We start from the raw sequence: 12,513 nt of genomic DNA on the forward strand, positions 1-12,513 counted from the left end.
GTGGTGTACGCTCTACCACATCCACCACGGCTTCCTCTTATAGAAAGAGGATTATATCTACTAAGTTGAAATATTGAGCTAAAAGTTTTCCTATGCGTATAACTTTACTTGCTTCATCCAGTTTTGTATGTATTGCAGATAAGAACTTTGTAAGAACCGTAGATTTCATAGAAGTTCGGATCTTGAATATATATATATATTTATATTTCAGTTTAACCAGGGCCGGCGCTAGCAGTTTTGCCGCCCTGGGCGGTACTTTCACATGCCGCCCCTTTAATCCGCAAACATTACTTTGACAGAAGGCTTTAAGTGCCACGAAAAAGTAAGATGCCCCACTTAAAAACATGAATGAAATGGAAAAGTAAACAAAAAAGAGCTACCTCTCTCGAATGCTTACGTAATATTTAAATGACTCTATACATGACAATATTCAGTATGTTCGTTTCCGCTGTATAGGGGTAGTTGGAGTAAGTGGGGACACGTTTTGCAATGTTCAACTTTCAACTACTGAACCAGTAATACTTTTCGGATTATCAAACTGATAGTATAGTCATATTAACTATGGTTTGTACACTTGATAAGCATAGGGTTCATTTGGAAGAAATGTAAATACTTGTTCCACAATAACATGTTTATTAAAAATCAGTTACTGTTCCCACTTACCCCGCTTTTCGGTGTAAGTGGGCACAACTCTGTTCCCTCCTGTATGTTAATACGTGGAATAAAGAAGGGAAAGTGGGGGCAGAGTACCTGTTGTCTACTGCTGATAAGTCCAAGTTTCACATGTCTGCTGCAGTTCTAGCCAGAGATACAACATTTTGAAAATGGCACTGTGGCAAATGTAGAAAAAACAAAGAATGTCAATATTTCAAAAATAAGTTTTATTTTGTTCAGAAAACTCTTATATTAGAAATATTTGCTGGACATCATTTACTTATCCTAGAGACATTAAAACAATGAAAAATATGTGATTACAGTTTGTCCTGAGGCTTGATATTTGGTACGGGCAAGTGGAGACAAACAAAATAAGCTTTAGTCTAGTACATAAAAAAAGAAAAACAAGAGCTCCTGATGAGGTACGTCTCTGGACTAAAGGCCAACCAAATACTGAATACTAACAAATCTACTGGTGCCTAACAGTTCTAAAAATGGATAAATAAGAATAAACGTAGGCTACACCTTGAAGCCTATGTAGATTCATAGGTCTTCGCGTTAAAGAGTGATAACTATTAATGGGAATTGTAAGGCATCTAATACAAATCCACATAGTTTATAGGATACAAATATAGTCTAGACAAAACATTGACTGCATGAACTAAGATTTGTAGTCTAAGTTTTGCCTTAATGAAACGATAGTGTTTATCAATATCAGCTACAATAGAGAACTTAATTACGAAAGGCATAATTACGAAAGGCACACTGTCAAACTTAACAGGAACATAGAAAACAGCCCTTTTGTGCACAATATCTACATCTTCTCGAAGCGGAAAATGAGATTGCATGCCAATTCGTTCAAGGAACTTCATTTCATACATATTTTTGTGACTTTGACTCTGCCAATAGACCAATTTTTCACGTAATCAGCTGCATAATACTAATCTGTCTCTAAGCCACGTGCTGTAAGCCAGACAATGTACTGTTTTCATCATTTTCGATGTATTATCGGAAATACCTGCATCTGTGTCCGTGTACCCACTTACCCTACAGGTAAAAAATTTGTGTCCCCACTTACCCCACTGCAAAAAATGTGGGGTAAGTGGGGACACCTCAATTGTACATATACTGACAAACATAACACAGTACATTCAATTTTTATAAGTACCTTATCATCTCTTAATTGTACAATGTTTTCCCCGGGTGCTTCTCTAACAATTATCTCAGGATAGCCCAACGCTTCAAGATCTACGAAAGTTGATCGGATGCTGAAACATGGACCCATTTTTGGCATACGGGCATTATTTTATACTCTTCATATTAGATAAAACCACTCTAACAGACGAATTCACTATGTTCATATTCTTCAAATTTGGAGGAACTGTTTTCATATTTTTTAACAGATTTTTGAAACCGTGCCTGTCCCCACTTACCCCAGCTATACAGCAGCGCATACAGAAAATTTTTAAAAAATATATATATACTATAGTCACGACTAAGAATTTTAATTTTTAAGCTTATTTTATATCAAAAGGTGTTTCCAATAGAGTATGGAGCATGAAGATAATATAGTGAATCAGATATAACGGCAAAACTAAGTGATTAGCCTAAGCCTTATAACGTACTAAAACACAATATAGATTCATAAATTTAACACCTTAATTGAAAGAAACTTTTCTTGCTTTGATATAAGCAAATTATTTTATCCCATTCACGTACTCCAATGTTTCAGTCAGTTCGTGTTCTATGAATATTATCACTAGGCCACTAAAGCGTGTTTCAGACATGGAAGAACGTAGGTAGTTTTTAATAAGCTTAAGTTTCGAAAAACTTCTTTCTCCACTTGCCACTGTTACCGGTAAGGTTAACAAAATCCTAAGTGCAACACTGACATTGGGAGTAAAGTCATGTTCCTTAATTAATTTTAAAGTCTCTTTTGGTGAACTTAATAGCTTTAGGCTTAATTATAGCGGATAACACTTTCAATTCGTTTTTCAAATCACTGGAGTTAATATCATTCGATTCTTCATCTGTTAAAATGCTGGCAAGTTTAGCACACTTTTCAGACAAAGCTTCAGGTGGCATATCTTTAAGAGTACTTATATCGTAAAGAAACTCGAATTACTCGCTGTGGTGTTTAAGTTGCTCAAACCTTTACCTTAAAATTAACAAAATCACGCCTACAACATTGTAATAAAGTCGATCTTGTATCTTGTTTGTGGATCTTCAATAGCTTCATCCTTTGCCTTGTACTGACACTGTCTCTTCTTTCGACTTCGAGCTTGCACTATATTACCTATCCGTGGATCATCCATATCTAATGCTGATGCCAACTCCATTGCATCAACTAAGTAAGATTGAAACTTTGCATCATTTCTGCTCCTCTCAAAGTACTCAGATATATTTTCAAGAAACCCGACTGCATCCAACACATGAGAATCAATGCTTTGGAGACTTTCGCTTACTATGTTCACGTGGAGTAAAAAGTCATACCAGATAACGAGTGAGCAAAGGAAAGTAAAGTCTTGGAAAGGAAAGGCTAGAACGGCATGTCTCAAGTGGGAGTGTACCTTTTGCGTTCTTGAAGTGGAGTGTTAGAGAATTGCTGAATAGAGAAAGATATAAAAGACATTTTGATAATCCCATCCACCCTAGGTGAAAATCTTATCTACGCCGCTGCAAGGGAAATATTGAACAAGAACCTGTGGTTAGTGGTTTGATAATTGAAATGAGGGGGAATTCTCTGAATTTGCTGAGTGAGTATTTTCCTGAATGTGGGTGAAGTAAGTTCAATTAGATTCTCAGGTGAACACAGTTTTATTTTTCTATGTGGGCCTACTATGAAGCATTATATTTTGATAGTATTCTTTTCCATTTCAAATTTTGCTGCCCATTAGACTTGCCGCCCTGGGCGGTGGCACGGCTCGACCCCCCCTCGCGCCGGCCCTGAGTTTAACGTCTCATTATTATGCTCTGGGCTAAGGGAGACTGATGATGATTAAGGTAAGTAAATGATGATAAAAGAACTGGTGGAATGAGACTGTTGGAAGAACAAGAAACAGGAGTACCCGAGAAAACCCACGAACACGATGTTGTTCACCACAAACTTACTTAGGCGGGGATTGCACCAGAAGTATGCGCTCTACCACAGAGCCACCATATCTCCTCCACATAGGAGGTCGAGTATCAAATGCATTACTCACTAAAGACTTATTCATTCTCTTTGATAATTTGCCCTTCTTAACACAACAAAACTGAAATCACGGAATTATATGTTATGGCCGTCTGAGTACGAGAGCACGCAGTGGCGTAGGAAAGGGGTGCAGAGGCCCCCCCCCCAAAAAAAAGAGGTCCGACAATGAACTTTGGTACTTTGATGTTTGTAATTTTTCTATACGTACTCATAACAGCACTTGCCCCCCTCCCCAAACACACATCCTGGCTACGCTACTGAGAGCACGGGAAAAGGCGTAAACTGTTTTCATATATGAGAAGCTGTATTATTTGCATACACTGAACACCGAAATTCTTCTAGTCCACTTCAATTCATTATGGTTTCTGTAGCTCCTGGATTGAAATTTCTTCATTTATTTCAAGTCGATGTAATGTCTTGATTAAGCATGCATCTTTAATTATACGTAGCTACCGGAAGGTAGATGCTTTCATTACTATGTTCAAAATAATGTATCCTAAGCTGTAACCAGAAAAAAATTTCATACTCAAAATATTACAGAGTCTATCCAGAATATTACTGCAATTTCCTCGAAATTTGTAAATTATTAAATCTGATGCTACCACTACTATTGGTGTAATGAAAAATAAAAACGCATTACATCTTCCATTATATAAAATCTATTAGCTACGTTAGTTTTAAAGATAAATCAGTGATACATACCTCATTGGAAAGCTCTTGAACTACCCAATAATTATTGTTTCAGGTTGTTTTTCGGTATTTATAGTGGATACGAATATATTTGAACATAAATATCAAAAACAAATTGAGAAAATTCAATTTTTCACTTCACGATGTCATATTTCAAAATGGCGGCAACAAATAAAAGCACTTTATCTTAGAAAACACTTCCCAACGTGTTCTCTCATAAATGACAAAAACAAAGTTCTTATCGTAAAATTTCCTATACTTATAATACTTTGAAATTCGAGAAATGAGTTCGGCTGGCAGCCATGTTGACGTAATATTTCCGTTTCCTCAAATGGGATTCCTTGGAGCTTTTAGTATGTCCATATACATATATAGTAGAATTGATGCTGAAAGTTTCAGCTTGTTATTCCAAATTTCCACCTTTAACCCAATTTGGAGCTAAGTTTACTGGACTATTACAGTTTGTTAGTACAGTTCATTAAATCTCTGTTTAGCTATACAGCATATGTAATTTTATTCAGTAACACCCAAAAAAAAAAAATGAAAATCTACTTATATTCTCAAATAAAATCTGAAATGATTCTTCTGTCCATTAAACTGAGTACGTTTTAGAAAATTAATTAGGGAACGTAACTGGCGGATCTAGAAGGTAAAAACTGAGGGGCAGCCAGAAGCAGAGGGGCTATGATATTTATAAAATTAGTTTCTATAAACTTTCAAAGATATATAAATTATAGCAAATTAGTTTCGTTACTCAAAACTGGGAGGCCTAGGTCTCCTGGCTCCAGGCTAGATCCGCCACTGGACAATATCGTGCCGTGAGGGGCGACGACACCGGGCACCGAAGTAAAGGGGCCCGCAAAATCTGGAGGAAAAAAGCAAAGATTATATATATATCGACAAACTGTAAGAGGTGATTCTTCACATCAAAATAAGAGAAAAAGTTCATATTGACCTATGGCGAAAAGTGCATAGTTTCAGCGCTAAGGCTGTCCAAAGTCATGAAAAAGCTAATTTCACTAGGCTCTGTTTCGAATTCCAGAAACTGTGAATGGTGGTTCTTATCAGCATAAAGGAAGCCACGCATATACAATCCAAAAGTGCATACTTTATCAATTGTCAATAGGTGTAGAGGGTATTCCCTACAGGGTGTAATTCTCAGATACACTCTCAAAGAGAGTTTTCAGATATACTCTGATTTCAAGAAGGGTCCAAAGTAAGTAGGAGGTAAGCCTTGACAACAATTGACATCCAGTGCTTCGGAGAGAAGACGGAGGTGTTAGGAACCGGTAGCTCCATGTTTTTTGTGTTTGGAATAACGTGTGATAATATGTATTTCGTCACGGTTTATTTTACGTTTTCTTCACTTATAAGCATGAAAGGAAACATCGCAGCATGGGTTTTCCCGACTACGAGAGAACGTGCTGCTGACGATCCTTAAGACTTCTGACATCGTGCCAAAGGATTTCGTGTTCACTGCTATCAATGATTATCGCTTGTCTACTTTGGACCAATCATAAAGTCAACATATCTCAAAATTCGTTTGATGGTATGTTTGGGAATTACACCCTGCAGGAAATACTCTCGAAAAATTCGGGAGAAAAAAGGAAACGAGATAGGAAAAAATACTTGGAATATATGTATGGGGCGCCGTCGTATACTCTCACCCTGGGCGCTGATTTTGCACGGCACGGTCCTGCGTATGCCTGACTTCGTTTACACTGATAAAGGCCACCATCTATAGTCTCTCAAATTCGAAATAGGGCCTCTTGAAATGTGGCGTTTTCGCGATTTTGGACAGCCCTAGCTCTGAAACTATGCACTTTTCGCCATAGGTCCATATGAACATTGTCTCTTATTTTTATGTGGGGAATTACCTCTTAGAGTTTGTCGATATAGTTCATTAACATCCTGTATATATATACAGTGGTCGAAGTGATATGGTATGCGGTGGTAAGCCATACCGCCTCTGATTTTTCAGTAATGAGGACATACCGTCTCTGGTTTTCCAATGATCAAGACAATATTTAAATACCTGTATGTTGAGTCAAAGTCATAATAAAACGTACCGCTTCTGCTTTTTTTTTCCTCTTCGAACACTATATATATATATATATATATATATATATAATATAGGATGCGGAAAAAATCCCGGAACGGTTCAATATCTCGTCAAATATATAGATCAGCAAAACAAAGATAACACGTTAAATGGTTTTGAAAAAGCTATCCAATGATAGACAAACTCAACCGGGGTACGGGGAGTAACTTTAAAATTTTAAATGGGAACCACCACTTTTTATTGCACATTTGGTTTCTTCAGAAAAAGTTACAATGATTTGATTACAATGATTTGATCCAAAATTAAAAATAGTTCCTTCACGTATGACGCTTGAATCGACACACAAACAAAAGGGGGCGGGAAAACGTTATGAAAATGTGACCTTCCAGTATCGTACTCTGTGCCCAAATGGCATGGCATACTGGAATGTGGAATCAGAGGTTTCGATTCCCTCGCAGAGTAACATTTTTGTGAACTTTTTATACCCAAATAATTAATTCATACATTTTAACTTCGATAAAAATAATGAATTTATTCATATTTATTAATTTGCAAGAAAATAAACATGGCAGCAAAAATTGTTTATTTCTGTTGTAAATAACCCTATGAATTCTAACCCTAGTAACCCTATTACTAAAAACTACTTCATAAAGCTAGTTTGCAATAATATATATATATATATATTGATATCGAAATTTGTAAGTTAAAACATATGAAATTTATTTGGGGAAATAAAAGAAAAAGTATTACCTTGGATGAGGATCGAACTCAGACCCTCTTCGTCCGCAATCCAATATGCTAACCGTACGGCCACAGAGCACGGGAGCGACATTTCGCATTTTCATAACGTTTTCGTGTACCGCCTTTTTTGTGTGTTGATTCAAGCGCCATCTGCGAAGACACTGTTTCCACTTTTGGGTTAAATCACCGTCACTCTTTCCGGAGAATCCAAATATGCAATAAGAAATAAGAGTTCGCATTTAAAATTTTAAAGTAACCCCCGCACCCACGAAGGGGGTGGGTATAGGGGGTTGCATTTGGTATCATTGGATAACTTTTTCAAAACTATTTAACACGTGTTATTTTTGTTCTGCTGATCTTTATACTTCGCGAGATATTGGACTGTTCCGAGACTTTTTCCGTGTCCTGTATATATATATATATATAATGAACTTCACTCATATGTACGGGGGCGCTGTCGTATACTCTAGCCCCGAGCGCTGATTTTCCACGGCACGGCACTGCCACTGGGGAACACAAAATAAGCAAATGCGTTTTCAGTCGGATGGTAATGTACTATACGTGCAAGCTCGTTTCAACAAGTCATAAATTTTCGATAATGAGCGACATTTAGTACATATTGACTGGCTTTTATAAATTTTTAATACTTTAAAAAATATTACGGGCGGAGTCAATGGATAGGAATTTCATAATTACCATTACGACACCACAGAGAAGTATGTAACAATAAAGAAAATTGTCAATGCGTGTCAGTTACGCAGATCGCCAATAGATGGCAGGAGCATGCTTAAATCATATCTTGTCAAAATCGTTACTAAAATGTAACGTTTGCTAAAGAGGGTAATATTAGGTAAGTAATGAAAATAAAATAGAATTAGATTTAATGATCTTCGATATAGCTCTTTGCTACTTGTTAAGAAGTTTCATCATTGCAGACGAAAAACTAATCATAATTATGATTGGTTTATATTATGTGACGTTAGTCACAAAACAGCTGATTCAGTAGTTCTGCTACCTATTTAAACATCTGTCTTTTGTTTGCGTAATTGACGTCTCGCATCAAAATATAGAGAATGGACCAGGACAGCAGGATTCCACGTCGCTGTTTCTCTGTAGAAGTATCGAATAGAAAGTAACACGAACTTTCTACGCAAATAGTGCAGAGAAGGATCATACATAGCAAATTTGTATTTAATTAAATAATAATGTAAAGCGAAATTATAGAAAATCATGTGAATGAGAAGTCAATGATATAGCCGTATTGGAATGCCGTTTTTCGTTAGAACCGAAGTCAAGCAGTGCTGGTTCTTGTGAGAGGACAGTTGGACGACCGTTCAACTTACCAGAAGATTTCGGTATTGCATCGTGAAAACGATTCGGGAGCTACTTAAAAAAAAAAAAAAAAAAAAAAAAAAAAAAAAAAAAAAAAGTCTAGAAAGTCAACATTAATATCGAGGAGAGAGCTGATGTGCCGACCACCCCGAAAGGCGTGATCGTGAGTGCGACAAGCCGGCTCGTAGATCTTGAAGGGACGTCTTGATTAGATCCGACTGTGAATGCGAATTCCACTGCCCCAGACCCAACCTGAGAAGGCCGACGAGAGGATGCGAATATGGATGATCCCTATATGTTGGGATTGTTCTCCGAATTCGTGTAATTCGTGTAATGAATTCGACTGTGGACGACGCGATACAGTTTTCCATTTTGTTTAATTATACGATACTGAAACATTGATTAAATTAGATGACAGAGGAAGAAGTAGGCTAGTAAACTAGACTCTGACGCAACAGTGCATGAAGAGCTATAGCCTACCAGATGGAGCATTTCCAACTTGGAATTTGTGTAGTTAGCGCTTCGTCATAATTTCTGGCTTCCTAGAAGCAGTTCCCTACCTCTTAATTTAGATAACTCCCAAATTGCCTCATGATGCTGGGTTAACACAGGGAAATTGTGTTGCTCTCACCGGGAATAGAACCAATGACCACGCACGCCAAAGTAACAATGCTAACAATTCGGTTGGTTGGATTAGAATTTAATCTTCCTTCTTGTATGGAGGCTATATGAGACCTAGAGCTATAGCTTTAAATTGCATCCAAAAAAAAGTGAGCTCGCGCCGGGAATCAAACGAGGGTTTCCCACACTGAAGAGGCGTGCTCTAACCATATAGCCTAGAGGAAATTCAGCTAAGTATAAGCTCAGTAATATTTTTATTTTTAAGAACAAATTGAAGATCGACTTTCTTTTTTTAAAAAAAAAAAAAAGATTTCAGTTTACACCCACAGGTGGTAAATTTGATGCATACGTTATATTAATGAGAAATAACTCAAAAAGATGGTCGTGGGATTAGAATGTAGCGTCTGTTTCAGCATTAAGGCTATATGAGACGGGCATGCAGCTTAACGTGGGATCCGAAGAGAGCTCTCTGTCAATTCATGTGGGATCTAGTTATCCATTTTTTTTTCCTGTTTGCTGTAAGTGGTCGGAAATGGTTGAAATAGATAGGTTAAACTATTGGCCTAGTTTCCTAACAGTAGTGTGTGGATATGCGTACGTCCATACAGAAACGCCTGCAGATTTTTTCAAGGGAGGAGGGGGAAAAGACCGACGCAGAAGGGAACTCGCGAACTATAAACACCTCAATACACATTAGGATGGCAAATTCCAGAATTTTTACTTTCCGGAATCCGGAAAGTAAAATCAGAAAAATTCCGATTTCGGAAAATAAATTTTCCGGATTTCGGAAAATTATGCTATCTCTAATACACATAATATTTAATGTAAAACAATTATCATTGTGCAAATAAATATATTAAATACTTTAGTGGGTAAGTAAGCAAATCTAATATATTGTGACATGAAAAACCGAACCTCTTTCTAAAATCCAGGTGATGGCAATTGCCCCTCCTTCCACCGCTACGGGCGTCGATGACACCATACATGTCTTTAAAACGTCGTTATCACACTTGACGTACACGTTTTCTGCCTTTCTCATTATGGATCCGACATTTATTAACATTATTTTCTCGGGTATTTTTTTATTTTTCCTGATCCCAGCTCGCGCCAAGTGAGCTTCGTGGTGGACAAACATCGTGTGCGTGGGTTTTCTCGGATTTCTCTCGTTTCCTCCCACTTTCTTCATTCCACCATTTCATTCATTTCTGATCATCACAGTCTCCTTTAGCCTAGCCAGCATAAACGTGGGACGTAAAATTTAAAGATTTCATTTAATTTATTTTTCTTCTTCTTCTTCTTCTTTTTTAATCCTAATATTTTGTGCAAAATAATCGAAGTTTATTTTTCATTCTGAAGATGGTGAAAACACAAAGATAAATAGATACTACTCCGCAAATATTTTGTTTTGTCGTTTAGAAGGAAATATCTCAAAATAGAAATATTTAGTATGTATTGTAAACATATATAATATGTTCGAGAGGAAGATTTGATAAGAGAATATAGGAAAGGTGCCGAATATCGGATACTGTTTGAAAAACAGGAATAAAAACTTTAGCAACAGATATTTCATTGATTTAGCCACTTCTAACTGTTCTGTTATCTTTGTAGATTATAATTTGGAAGTTTAAAAGCAATAAAGAAATATTAAAAGAAAGATACATACACTTTGGTACAAAGTGGCATTTTTCTCAGTTTGGAAAAGGTTGCCCAATATCGGATAGTAAGAGGTCTTAATATCGGACGGAAATTAAATGAGAAGGATTTAAGGAAAACCACAATTGGAGAAGACTGCATTATTTTCATTATATTACACTGTGTAAACATATACAAAACGTAAAGTTGCAAAACATGTAGATTTAACTAAACGATGTTCTACAAACAACATGTAGATTTACTTTTAATTAAACATTGTTCTGTCACACGGACAACTTTTTAAATGTACAGATTTGCTGGTACTTAAACATTGTTAAACAAAAGAGTCTACTTTTTTAATTATTTAGATTTGTAACTAAATGTTGTTCTACTCTTCTCTAAGATTTACCAAGAAGTTAAATTACTGACAAAAATCACAAAGGATTTCCACGTCTTTGGATCAGTACGCACATATCTCGTGTACTCATTTAAGATATTGGATACATCGTATTCATCGTTCACCACCTTTGTCAAATTTATACGGGTGTGAACAAAACATACATTCGTCATCCGCACTATCTTCCGCATCGGTTGGGGGAAAAGAACTTTATGAATCGTCTGAAGATTATTATTATTTAGGAAAAACGCTTGCTCATAGGATCTGCGTTTCAGCAACAGCCTGGAGCATAGCCTCGGGATCCCACTTCTTCCTTCGAGCGATTACTGTCATCTGTAATAATCGAAGTATGACATCAGCAATACCGTTCCCTAATATCTGATATCCGATATTTAGAAATATATTTGACATCGTAACTCAGGTGCCTAATGGCCCACCGATTAGTGTGCAGTTATGATAACGACCGCTAGGCTGAAGCACTTTACACAGAATATTTCTCGATATCCGATATTCGCCATCTTGACCCTACATACTTTCAGTCATCATGTGATATATGCAATGATGATTAAGCACCTAGATAAAAGGTTGACATACTTAGACAGTACATTAGAATAAACGAACAACATTATAGCTGACCTTTGACGAAAGGTTACAGGTTCGAATTCCGTTTAGGGAATTTTACCTAACACTAGCTAGTAAATGCCGGGGAGATAGGTATTTAATTAAACGTATATTAACTTTCTCTAGAATGTAAACATATTTTTCCATAAGATATTTTAAGATTTATGAAACATTATACATAAGAGTTTTTTTCTTCCTTTCTCTTTTGTTTGTTTATTTTCCTTCGATCTGATTATCAGTATTAAAGTGCGTCATTTATTTTATCTTAACAAAAATAATGAAGATAAAGATAGCTGTGTTGCAATTAGTGTTGCATGATTTAGCAGCTGACACTGTCAGTCATTATACTATCTTTGTTCTTATTGAACACAACGCCAATAATGACACTGCAACTTGTTTAAAATAAAAAAAAAAAAAATTCTTTTCTTTGGTACCAACATACTGCAAGTGCTACCCTATTCATATAGTTTCAAATCGTCCATTTATTTTATTTTTATCTTTATTTATTTATTTATTTGATATTGCGTTGGATCCTTTTGTTCATTTGCATTGGGTTCTTGAATAAACGCA

Source organism: Thermobia domestica, chromosome 1, assembly GCF_964235325.1.
Source record: "Thermobia domestica chromosome 1, izTheDome1.hap1.1, whole genome shotgun sequence".
NCBI lineage: Eukaryota > Metazoa > Arthropoda > Insecta > Zygentoma > Lepismatidae > Thermobia > Thermobia domestica.